At 39.2% G+C, this 13,401-nt stretch overlaps 1 protein-coding gene and 1 long non-coding RNA gene across 16 annotated transcripts in view; one reads left to right on the plus strand and one right to left on the minus strand.

The window, feature by feature from the left end:
* Nucleotides 1-13,401, plus strand: part of FHIT (fragile histidine triad diadenosine triphosphatase) — a 1,383,460-nt gene that overhangs the window by 51,210 nt on the left and 1,318,849 nt on the right. The gene's annotated exons all lie outside the window — the stretch shown is intronic.
* The window catches only part of LOC144289826 (uncharacterized), a 41,218-nt gene that overhangs the window by 2,456 nt on the left and 25,361 nt on the right, over nt 1-13,401 (minus strand). Inside the window, exons 3-4 of one of the 2 annotated variants that reach the window (XR_013357802.1) lie at nt 5,682-5,809; nt 5,053-5,163 (exon numbers count right to left, since the gene is read on the minus strand). This is a non-coding gene — a long non-coding RNA (uncharacterized LOC144289826). Of the gene's footprint in view, nt 1-5,052; nt 5,164-5,554; nt 5,810-13,401 lie in introns of both variants that reach the window. The other variant, XR_013357801.1, reaches the window with a different exon arrangement.

Consider the following 13,401-nt stretch of genomic DNA (forward strand, 5'->3'; position numbering starts at 1 on the left):
TTGGATTTTTAATCTAGTTTTGGGGCCCAATACTTTCTGTTGACAAAGAACAATTAATTACTTTCAGAATTTAGATTACTGTGTCTCCAAAAGATGTTCTGTAAAGCTAAGAATATCATTTTAACTTAATAATGTTCATTTTTCTTACATTAGGTATGAGCAAGGGAAAATAATCCTAACTTTTGAAAAAATGGTGGAGATATACTTACATGAAATGCATATATCTTATATGTGAATGAATGGATGTCTCTGTGTTCCAATAAAACTTTATTTACAAGAAAGAAATGAATATGCATATATGCATAGATATCTTATAAGAAATATTATCTTGGTAACAGAGAAACTCAGGCCTAAAAGGGTAACTATCATTCACTATCTCTGACTTGGCATCAAGATTGGTGAAGTGACTCAGTAATCAGTTCCAGTGCTTTCTGTAACTCTGCTAGGGGCTGGACATACAGCCATTAACATCATCGATAATGTCCCTGCCCTATAATTCCTGTGGTCTAGCTTGAAGTAAAAACCGGGCAAATAAATCTATTAACACATTGCATGTATTTTTTATGTCCAAATCAACTGTTATTCCTTGAAACAGCATGAATTTTATCCAAAGAGCTACATAAACTGAACCTTGGTATTTAATCATGGTAGATATGCAAAACATACTTCAGATCTGTGCTCCCTAAATGCTGGAAACTGATTGGATGAGAGAAACTGAAGGACTCTCATTTTCTGGATATTTCATATTTATGAAGGCAGAGAACAAAGCTAGATTTAAGCTACTTTTTAATGTATTGATTGTTGAGATGGGAAAAAAATGAAAAATCTATTTGATATATTATCTTTGACTTCCGGTAAAGTGAAATGAACCTAATCACTACTCGTGTTGCTAAAAATGTGTCAAGTGTTTACATCCTAAATGCATTGGTAATGAGCTGTCATGTGAAAATTTACTACAGCATTGCTGTACATCCACTCACTGAAACCTCAGAGGCCTAAATCCCAACAAACATTTTCTGGAATTTGTAGTTTACCATCATGATTGACTACAACCCTCCCCACACTTTCATTACAGGAATTCATATAGTAAATTGTTATATGAATTGTTTGATGCTGTGAGGGAAAGGAATGCTAAGGGGTCCTAATGAGACTATCAGCAGCTCTGTAGTTTGCAAAGTCAAACTTCTGTGTGTTTTCAGACTGCCCACTTTTTGCCCACAGTATATTTTTTGTCTTGGTTTAGCTGGCAGACTGTTGAAGGAAGAGAAGGATTGTTTTATGTCAACTTTTTTTAATAAAGATTTTGTTTATTTGACAGAAAGAGAGAGTGAGCACAAGCAGGGGGAGCGGCAGGGGAGGGAGAGGGAGAAGCAGACTCCCCACTGAGCAGGGAGCCTGATGAGGGGCTCGATCCCAAGACCCCAGGATCATGACCTGAGCTGGAGGCAGATGCTTAACCCACTGAACCACCCAGGCACCCCATGTCAACTTTTTATGTAACTATAAAATACAGGATTTTTACACTTGCAAATCCATAGTGTACACATTGATGAATTTTCACAAAGTTCATGCCCAATGAACCAGCATCCAGAATAAAATATAGACCATGACCCTCTTCATGCCATCTACTCTGCTCCTAGCCCAGGCCACCACTATTTTGAATCTTAACATCACAAACTGGTTTTACCATGGTTTTGATTTTTATATAAATGGAATCATACAGAATAGCCTTGTTTGTATGTAGCATTTTTTGCTCAACATTATGTTTGGAAATTTGGAATGATTTTTTGTGTGTTTAATTTTAAGAAATAATGTAGGCTCATGGGTGTCAATTAAAGTAATAGGGTGGGGAAAACACTTTAGAAACTTTAAAGTGCCTTGCAACTAGAATGTTAGGTTGGTTGATAGGGCATTCGAGTATATTTCAATGTGCTTTGGAAAAAATTAGTATGTCTAGTTCAGCCACACAATTTGCATGTGCAAATTTGACAGTGTTTTACATGGGATAACTCATTTATATCTTAATAGATAAAACTGTAAATTTTTTGGAAATTAGAATTTCAAAGGTCATCTTAGAAATGTACTCCCTGAGGTTCATTTTTGTACAGGTTAGTAGATAACTTCTTATAATTGACTAATTAAGGTATTTTTAAACCTAAGGCTATATCTTAGTATTTCTATCCGTCTGTATTTAATTGCATATCTGTGTGAAGAATCTATAAAATTTTCTCTTCTACTGTCATACAATACATAGGGTTTGGCTTACATGTTAGACTGCTTGCTGGAATTACCCCGTTTTGGGCAGCCAAATATGTAATGATTTTCTTTCTTTTTTTTTTTTTTTTTTTTTTAAATTTTTATTTATTTATGATAGTCACACAGAGAGAGAGAGAGAGAGAGGTAGAGACACAGGCAGAGGGAGAAGCAGGCTCCATGCACCGGGAGCCCGACGTGGGATTCGATCCTGGGTCTCCAGGATCGTGCCCTGGGCCAAAGGCAGGCGCCAAACCGCTGCGCCACCCAGGGATCCCTCTTTTTTTTTTTTTTTTAAAGATTTTATTAATTTATTTGAGACAGAGAGTGCGTGTGCACAAGAGAGAACATGAGCAGGGGGGAGGGCAAAGAGAGAGGGAGAAGCAGACTCCCCACTGAGCAGGGAATCCTACGGGGGCCTCGACCCCAGGATCCTGGAATCATGGCCTGAGCTGAAGGCAGATGCTTAATCAACTGAGCCACCCAGGCACCCCATGTAATGATTTTTTTGAAAAGAAAATCTCTTACCCCAACACCTTTACCCCACTCCCATGAAAACCAAATGAAATGCTCTCTCTTCAGTGGCACACTGTAGTACCTAAGAACATGGGGTTGTGTCTTTGGGTGTGTAAGTGGGTTCTTAGCCTTGAATAACTTGCCTTTCCTACTCTGAAAGTAACAACTACACCTCTCACTGATGGTTATTGGGAGGAGTCCAAGAGTGCAGAGAAGTGAACATGGCGTCTGGCACAACCTCAATTCTCACTAATTGCCAGTTAGTATTACTATAAGCATTCCCTTCTGTATTTTTCCTCTTAACACATAATGTTTTAATGATTCAAATCAGGCAAGTGATCCTCAGAATAATTCATTCTTAAGCTTTAACTTGATACACACACATACACACATACATATATATTAAAAAAAAAAAAAAAAGCCTCCCTACACCATCCGTTAAGTGGAACAGGCCCATTTAAACACCAACCAGACTAACAGGATGCATCCCTTATAGCTTTTAAAAAATTTTTGTACAGAACAAAAAACCCCAGGAAGCAGTGGTATTTTTAATGCTGGAACAAACGCAGTATCATTTTTCAATGTCTATCTGATGACAATCTGGTTATTAGGTTGTCAGAGTTTTCTGACAAAATGTAGTGTTGGACTACCTAATTACATTGCTTCAGAGTCCAGTGGGGCTGCTGATCTGTTTCCTAATAATTTTTGGTCAGGGTTGTTTTGTTAAAGGCAAACTTATCAGTCATGTGAGAAATGTTTGCTTTTTATGTTCACTAGTCTAAACATTAAAAAAATCCACTTAGGCTTGATGTTGTGGGGAAGAGTAATAATACCGTCCTTCTCAGAATCCAGATGTCCCATCCATTTAAAAGTTTAGGTTATTGGGGAAGAAATGTCAAAGAGCCAGAAAGTTCTGTCGGTTTCACTTTACTTTACACTCTGGTACTAGAAAATATAGTGATGAAAATCAGCTGTCTTAAAGATGTACATTTAAAATCACTTTTCGCTCTTCTCCTTGCCTTTATTTTATTTTTAAAGACCCAGAGTTTTCTCATAGTTTGAATACTTGAGCAATGGAGAATACAAGCTAGAGAAGTGTTTTGACATGCCTTCCTCTGTGTCAGGGCAGTCTTAGGTTTTCCGAGGTCAGAAACTTTACTATTTGGGGTGAGAGCAGTCCTCTTTAAGAAAAGGAATGGGGCGCCTAGGTGTCTCAGTCAGTTAAGCATCCCATCTGGATTTAGGCTCGGGTCGTGATCTCAGGGTTGTGAGATCCCTCTATGACCTCCACACCCAGCACAGAGCCTGCTTGAGATTCTTTCCCTCCACCTCTTCCTGCCCCCCAATAAAAAAAAAAGAAAAAAGAAAAAGAATAAAAAAATTATGAATACAAAATTAGATAGAAAAGTTAAATCTTCATTTCAACATTACAGTTCTATAATTTGGTTCCCTTTCTTTCACCATCTCTCTCCCAAAAAAAGCTTAATAGGAATGCTTCTTGATGTCTCCTCCCACTTAGACCACTGACTCCCAGCAACTCCCAGCACCCCAGGGGCCCATGCAGCAGGAGCCCTGAAGATTTAGCTGCATCAGTATCATTCAGCTGCCTATTTGAAAATGCTGCTGAATCTATGAAACTGTACCTGGCTAGATCATATCTAGAAAGTGGAGGAAGGCTTCCAGTTGGAATAAATCGAAATTAAGTCAACCTCAAGGCAGATATTATAGATTCTTAAGTGAACTGAAGAGGAAAGATTTTATAAAGTGTAAAGCTTTCAAGGTAGTTTTCAAAAGGTAGAATAATTTCAGCATATGTAGCATCTGAGAAGAAGTTGTTGCAGGGAAAAAATTCATTAGGAAATATATATTTTTTTCTTTTTTAAAAGGATTTTATTTATTTATTCATGAGAGACAGAGAAGCATAGACACAGGCAGAGGGAGAAGCAGGCTCCCTGCAGGGAACCTGATGTTGGACTCGATCCCAGGACCCCGGGCTCACACCCTGAATCAAAGGCAGATGCTCAACCACTGAGCCTCCCAGGTGTCCCTAGAAAATATATTAATAAAAAAGAGAAGGAATTGATGTTTTCTAGAAAGATTTTTCCTGAGGTGTTGACTTGTTTTGTATGACTCGCATGGCAAGCTCCCTGGCGGCAGAGTGACATCTAGCCTTGACATCTGTGTAAATCTTTATACTATCTTTGGAATAAGATGATTACGGCACTGGCTTCCCATCAGTGGGGCATGAATCGCTGATCTGTTATTTGATGGGTCCAAGCATACCTCTTGTCTTTGTCATGTTAGTGGCCTCCAGTGCTCAAACTCTGAAGATAGGTATTTATTCAGGTGAGAATTTCAGTCCTTGGCCACGGATGTTTCGAGACCTACGGAAACCTAAAACCCAAGTCAACATTTCCAGTTTGTACATTTGTCACTTATCTGAACAATTGTCACCAGTCACTTTGTTAAACACTCTGCAACACTAGTGTTTGTCAACTATGATTGGCTTATACAAAGATGAAAAGGGACCTGCTTTATCTTTGCAGTTCCAGGGCACATCAAAATCCCACTAATTTGGGAACTTAGATTAGTTACCTAAATCATAAGATCAAGCTGAGTCACTAGTACCTGGCAGGTGCTCATTATTTAATGAAAGATTTCTTAGAGCTGTGAGGTGCCTTTGATGGAGCAGTCAAGCTGCTGTCTGGGTGCAGAGCAAGAGTGGCAGAGATGGACAGAGAAAGGTGTTAGAAAAATTTATGGTGGCTTAGGAAATGGAGTTTACCTGTTGTCATTTCTTTAAGAGAGAATATGCTTTCAAATTGCTTGAGCTACTTTTAATTTTTTTTTTGCCTTTTTAAAAAAAATATATGCTTTGTGTGACAGACTACAAGGTTTTTATGCATTACCACCTTGTTTTTCTTACATCTTCCTTCCACATTAGCAGTATATAACCTTATCATCATTGTGTTCTTTATTGTTTTCTCATTCTTTCTTGTGGGTTGCATAGCAGCTCCATTAGGATCCAGGTCTCTTCTCCCTGTAACAAATGAGGAAATGCAAGCATAGGAAGATGTGCTTTTATGGTTTCCACAGGATCATGCAGTGCATTCCACCAGCACTGGGACCTGGCTCCCTACCTCCTACCTCTACTGCTCCAGAAAGACTCATGAATAGGCCAATTTGGATCATGGGACCTTCTCAAGCATCCCATTGCAAGAAGGCACATAGAATTTCCTGGTGACATCTTAATTGCCCATTTCATTTATATAACATTTTCAAGATGTCTAAAATGGAATATCCTGAGAAATGTGTGCAAATAATCTCCTAGAATTAATGAGTGGAAGAGATTTAAAGATACTCCAGTGTCTTAACAACTAAAAACAAAGTTTGACATGGCTATTGCATGTGAAAAGTTCACTTTCTACAGAAAATACCTGCCAAATAGAGTGTTTTCATTTGGAAGCTAACCAAGAATTAATCTATAAAGATGGAATCCTCAGTTTTTTCCCTGCTGCACACTCTCTGTGTCTATTCCATTTGCCATATAGATAGATATTACAGGTTTCAAAATCCTTTCCTGATGCTTTATATCAAATGACATGCCTATTTATTAAGAGATTTAAAATGATAATATTTATTTACATAAATTATATCTGTAAATAAGTGTTTCTTTTTTCAGAATTACTATAAAACTGTTTTATCATGGTGGTTCTTGGTTTTGAGACTCTGCAAATGTTGTCATTTGTTGTATTTAGAGTTAGACCATAATCAGTATAAGCATATTCTGTGTGTGCCACAAGACCTTGGAGTTTCCTAGTCTGTTTTTACGTTACCTGAAGCAGAGGCGAAAGCATAAATATAGTTGCAAAAATTGAGTCCCTGTATCAAGGGGAAGATGTATGGTGGTGTTTCTCTAGCGACTGCACTTTCCTTTAGCCACCATTCTGCATCTACCTATTAGCAGTGGGACCTCCCCCTACCCCATCAGCCTTATGCGAGTGTCATGTGGACCCTGCCATAAGTTCCCAATGAATGCAGGTCATGATTCCACCAGTAGGGTTCTTTTCCCCTTGCTGTTTATTTCAATAAAGCAGTTTCACAGTTAGAGTCCAGAGCACTGCAGATGGCACAGGGTGACAACAAACAGATGACAAGTTAGAAGGGACACACTGGCTGTGATGACTCAGTGGGTTGCCGGGCTTTAAGTGAGGAGTAGTGAAGATCAGAGATTAGGCTGCTGTTAAGATGTGCGTATAAAGCTACTTCTCCTTAACCTGGCTGGGTGCCCAAACCTCCTGCTAAAAGAGTCACTTTTAAGTGTTAAATTTATCCCTCAGTTTCCTTTTTTTTTTTATTGCCTAATAGTCTCTTTAGGTTCTCACAGGGTAGAGTGGTAGGAAATTTGTACTTTACTTTCTTAGAAACTTTCTTCTACTGAAAGTCTATTGGAAAATGAGAGCTAAAAAAAAAAAAAAAAAGAAAAAGAAAATGAGAGCTATGTTTTGCAAATAAACCCCAGTGGTATAATGGGCTATGTACACACATAATCAACTGTGAAATACTGTCCATCTGAGTGATCTTGCAGTTCCTGCCACCAAGGATATTGTAATAATGTCAATGGTCTTTAGAAGAAACACACACACACACACACACACGCACGCACACACACACACTGTGGGTGTGTTTAGTCTGTAGGCACAATTGTGTCTGCAAGCACAGTTACTGGCAAATAAATTATCTAGCATCTTTTGGAGTAATAGATGGGTTAGTAAATTGTCAAATTAAATCAAAATATAACTGATTAAGTTTTTGAAGAGGGATATTTTTGTTTTCCTTTCTAGCAAATTTAACCAGAAGGCAACACAGAGAGAAATCCTCATGGTCCCTGGAGGAAAGGTGACAGAACACAGTGCAGACCAGGGACCTGCAGGCCACATCCAGCTGCACATGTATTTTGTTTCATCTGTACAGTGTTTTAAAGAATTAGTTTGGTTGCCAACATTTTAAAAATTGAGGTATTTAAAATAAATTTGTCAGTTTCCAAATTCTCTTGGAAGATACAGCCACAGCTGGCCCTTTTTCTTCTATGGCAGTATTTCCTTGGAAAAGAATCCCGGCTGCCTCTCTGGCCTCCTGGCCGTGGCGCTCCCCGCTCCTCGTCATGTCCTCGTCTGCAGGGGTAGGGATGCGCTGCCTATTTTGTCTCGGCTAGGCCTGCCTGATTCATTTACGTTCCTCGCCTACCTTGCCAGCTTTTGTGACCTCCGACTAAAGAAAGCCACCAAAGCCTTGGGCGAATGTTATAAAGGCTGGGAGAGGAAGGGGCTTAGTTTGTTTTGCAGAGAAAACTAGCATCAAATGAAGGTGAACAGGGGTTGGGGTTGGGGGGTGGGGTGGTGGGGCAGCATTCTAGGAACATGGACGTTAGCTCAGTGTCAGAATAATTTTTAGACACTTGACATCTCAGCCCTGAAAGTGTCACAGAAAGTGTTTGGACACAGCTATAGATGACCATCTATCAGGGAAAATGAAGAAGGGATTCCTCTGTTACCTTGGGAACTGGACTATATCCTTTTTAAGGTATTCTTTAATGCTCAGGATATAAAAAAAAAATTGTTTCAATTGGATAATATCATCACACAAGTCAAAAAGTGTTAAGTGCACAATGGAAGGTCAGCCTCCCTCCACTTGTGTCCCTTATGCCTCAGCTCCCCTCCAGGAGGCAAATATTGTGCCTTTCATATGTGTCTTTCCAGAGGTGTTCTATGCAAATCCACAATTAGGTATTTTTCCTCACATGAATAATAACTCACTGTATATACCGTGCTGCCCCTGCATTATTTTTCCCTTACATTTTTAAGAAATCCATTTTATTGATTGATTGATTGATTGATTGATTGATTGAAGTGTAGTTGACATACCAGTCTCTTGCATTTTTGAAGCTACATTTAGGAGTGCCTGGGTGGCTCAGTCAGTTAAGAGTCTGCCTTCAGCTCAGGTCATGACAGGGTCCTGGAACAGAGCCCTGCATTGGGCTCCTTTCTCAGTGGGGAGTCTGCTTCTCCCTCTGCTTTATGATTCCCCTGCTTGTGCTCTCTCTCTCTCTCTGTCAAAAAAATAAATACAATCTTTAAGAAAATAAAAAAAATATAAAGGTAAATTTATTTTAGCAGACTGCATATCTTAGATCATTGCATATCTTAGGTCATTGCATACTGATATGTGAAGAACTACCTGTTCTTTTTAATGCCTAGATTATGTTCTCTTGTACAGTTATGTCATAATTTAACAATTACTATATCGAATACTGATGTATATATATTGTATGTGTAATTGAGATTGTTTCCTGTCTTCTAAAGACAAAAGCCTGTGGGTCCATCATCTTCCTGTTTTTGTACCCTCTTCCTTTTCCCCATGACTTTGATTTTACTCACAAGCCCAAGTAATCAACATGAACCTCTAGGCCCACCCCCAGGCAACAAATGAAGGCTGGTGGGGTCACAATCAAAACCTTTTCTCCTTCTGACTCTGTTTCAGAAGAAACCACTCTTCTTATGTAAAAAAGGGATAACTGAAGGAATGTGCTAAGAATAATTCTAGGGGTAGTTTTGTTCTCCCTCAGTCCTGGAGCAGGGTATCTCAGACTGTGGTGTATATAAAAGTGATCTGGGGATCTTGTTATAGTGCAGATTCTCATTCAGCAGGTAAGGCCTGAGACTGTGCATTCCTAACAAGCTCCCAGGTGATGCCCAGGTTACTGGTTCAGGGAAAGGGAAGCAGACTACACTTTGAGAGACAAGACTTGTTGCCATTTGTTGCCATTCTGTTTTAATGTAGTGAATAGTGGCATTCAGATTTCACAAATAGCCCTCATCCTCCTGTTCTATTCTATAGGCTGGAGGTGGTGAATTTGGAGATTAATAGTGGTATCTTTTGCTTATATGAAAGTATGGGGAATAGTATATGCTTAGTTTCTGTTTCATATGTTTTATAAAATTCTTGATACACATTAGGTACATGGCACACTTTAGTTGACATATCATTGAATTCTTTTTTTTTTTCTAAATTTTTAAACAATGTAGTTGATATTGGTTTCAGGAGTCAAATTATTCTTTTAGTCTATGAGACAGTAGCAATTGAAACAACATTTAATTTGCCATTTTATATTTTTCTGTTAAGTGGTTACTTATATAAGGATAACCTGGGAATAAAATTTAATTGCAAATTAAAACTAAGGTAGTGTGGTCATGTTATTAGGTGCCTTATTTATGTCTTTCACTTGACTTTATTATTTTTTTAAAGATTTATTTATTTATTTATTCATGATAGACACAGAGAGAGAGAGAGAGAGACTGAGGCAGAGACACAGGCAGAGGGAGAAGCAGGCTCCATGCCCGGAGTCTGACGTGGGACTCGATCCTGGGACTCCAGGATCACGCCCTGGGCCAAAGGCAGGTGCTAAACCGCTGAGCCACCCAGGGATCCCCTCACTTCACTTTAAAATAGTGTTTGATTTGTTTGTCCTTTTATACATTTGCTAGTACCTGTAACAGTGACTCTCTCTTTGACCAAACATAGTTAGGCTTGGCTTCTGAGTCTCGTTCTCTACTATGCCTTGACTTTGACCCTCATCCTGTCTTTGACCTGGCCAACCCTTTTTAGCAAGAATCCTGCTGAGTTATATCTGGTCACCCTAAATGATCTTCATCTCTTCATCTCCCATCCCGGATGTCTGGGTCCTTGGCCTGCTTTGACCATGGATCGTATTACACTAGTTCAGCAAGAATCCTCTCCTTTTGATGTCTCCTTCCAGTGATTTTCCAACCACTAACCCCCTTATTCTGCTCCCTAGCCATAAACCTCCAGCTGTCTTTGTTGTATTTGGAGTTGAGACTGATTTCTCTGAAAAAAGTCCCAAAAAACTCTCCTTCCATCCTAACGAGCATTTGAATAATTTGTTATGTTAACACCTGTTTCTTGCTCCTCTGTACAGTTTTTCTTTTACAACTTTTGTGATGCCATCCAACGGCATTAAAAGGAGACCAGAGTTGCATTATGTGATGCAACTCATCACATAAAAGGCATGTTATCACTCTAAATTCAAAGTTTTAAAATAATGCATTCTAGATTCTTACCAACCTTTTAGGTTGATAGAAGATAATTTTCAGAAAACGGTAAAATCACAAGTCTCCTATAGATATAAAAAGGAGCATGCACTAAAGATTTTATTTTACTTGTGTGATAAGAGGGAACCAGGGAGATATAAGAACTGGCTTGAAGAAAAAGTTAAAATAGCACAAATTTATATAGAGTACACAAATGTTGAGATGAGTTGCAAATTGAGACAAAAGCTTTTTCCCGTGTGGGAGGAAGTCAATTAAAATCAGTACCTGTCAGGATAGACTTTACATATCTATTTGCTACCTATAATTAGGTAGTGCAAAAGAGCTTGAAGACCATTAAAAGACGGTTAACAGAACTAGAATTGGACTGTTCTGAAGAATGGGCTGTAGCTGATTTATGGTTTTCCATTGAAATGCAGCCCTGTTGCCATACAGGGTAAAGGCCATCTTTGACCTTAAGGTATATGCCCTAAATATTAACTTGCAGTTTACCTTTGAAAATACAGAATGGGGGACCTCGGTGGCTTAATGGTTGAGCGTTGCCTTTGGCTCAGGTCGTGATCCCAGGGTCCTGGGATTGAGTCCTGCATTGGGTTCCCCTGAGGGAGCGTGCCTCTCCCTCTGCCTGTGTCTCTGCCTCTCTCATGAATAAATAAATAATCTAAAAAAAAGTACCAAATGACCCAATATTTGACAATGTCCATACATAGGTAGATGACAAAGAAGGCATAGAGACCAACACATTATATATGGCCACAGAATGTTGGAAAAACCGGAGACATTTTATAGCCTGTAGCTCAAGCCTTCAACTCTGTAGCCTGAAGACTGGAAAGAAAAAGTGCATTTCCCCCTTAACTGGGAAAATTGAACTTCGTGGTATAAATTGACTATCCACCCAGATTGGACTGTTTATAAGAATTCATTTTCACAATTGAGCATACTCACTTGAACCAGAAAATATTTAGAGGAGACTATACAGTTGGAAATCAGCAAAAACAGTTTGAAACCATTCCCGGAGCTCAACCCGTATTGTCTAAGACCCAAGTTGAGCCAACTAGTGCAGAGTGGAGACCTTGTGCTGCTTCCTTTCTGAGAATGCAAGCTGCAACACAGCAGCTGTTGCTCTGGTTGAACCGTGCTAAATCCCTCCTAGGAGACTTGATTCCTGACTTCCTCAGTAGGAGGGAGCGCCAGTGAAATGAAACCTCCAGGTGAAATTGGGAAAGTAGAGCCTCAGGCAATTGCCATGAGGTTAAAAATTCTTTCAGAGGCATTTTATGGCCCTTTGCATTTGTGTTTGTCTGTCATATTTGAAACAACGTTTCCAAGGGTGTTTGTTACTTGTATGTCTGTAAATTCTCTTCTTGGCCTTGCAAGTTTGCAACCAGTGAAGGGCCAGAGAGAAAGTCTTACAGGCTTTGGGACCCTGTGGATTCTTTCCACCTTGTAGCATGAAAGCTGCCTTAGACAACTACTGTGGCTGAGTCCCAGTGAAATTTTACTTAGGGTGCTGCAATTTGACTTCTGCATGACTTTCGCATATCATGAAATATTGTTCTTCTTTTGCATTTTTCAACCAAATTCAAAATGTAAACATCATTCTTAGTGTGCAGCCGTACAAAGAGGCAGCTGCTCGGATTTGGCCCTTAAGCCCTGGTTTGTTGACCCCTTGCTTTGCAGAGTGGGTGGGATACAGTTGCTACATAAAGATCAGATTTTTCTGTTTCTGTTATGCTTTAGCAGATTTTCTGTTCTGTGGCTTACCCACTGAGAGACCTTTTGGCAAATAAGCTCATCTCACTGAAGTTGGATTTCTTTCTTTGTAAAATGTGATGTTCCCAAAACTCAGAATTGTTTTATGGACTAAATAAATTATGTCAAAAAATGTAGCTTCACACTTGGACCTTAAAAAGCATTGAGTAACAGTTTTATTTTTCTCCTTTGTTTCTTTCTACCTCTCGACCTTATTATTATTTTACAAGTTTTTGGCAGTAGCTGTTTCATTTTATTGTGAATCGAATTTGTGTAAAAAGCATCCAGCTTTTATATTTATATTTAATGTAAATGATATTTAATAGGAGTAGCGATATAAAATATATGTATATTAGGAGAGTCTGCTGAAGTAAAACCCTGGATTGAATCCTCATGTTAAAGCAGATAATCCACTCCTAACTCACCCATTCTGTTAGCTCATATTTCTGAGTATTGTATTTTCACGTTACATTATTTACTGTCACGATAAGGTTTAGTGTCAAGTGTTTTTTTTCTGATGAGAGGTTTTCCCTGACCATCCTGTCTGGAGTTGGTCCTCTGGGCTTCTCTAGCCCCTGCAGAGATGTAGGTGCCACTTCCTTACTTCATACCTGTTGCTCCTCTGCCAATACGCTAACTATGGTCAGAGGCTTTCTTCCTTAATCTCTTGGCTTATTGGCTGATTCCCCAACTCTTACAGGCTGGTAAGCAGCATGGCTGTCCTGTTCATCACTGTGTGCCCAGCGCTTCTCAC

This window comes from Canis aureus, chromosome 19 (genome assembly GCF_053574225.1).
Source record: "Canis aureus isolate CA01 chromosome 19, VMU_Caureus_v.1.0, whole genome shotgun sequence".
NCBI classification, from domain to species: Eukaryota; Metazoa; Chordata; class Mammalia; order Carnivora; family Canidae; genus Canis; species Canis aureus.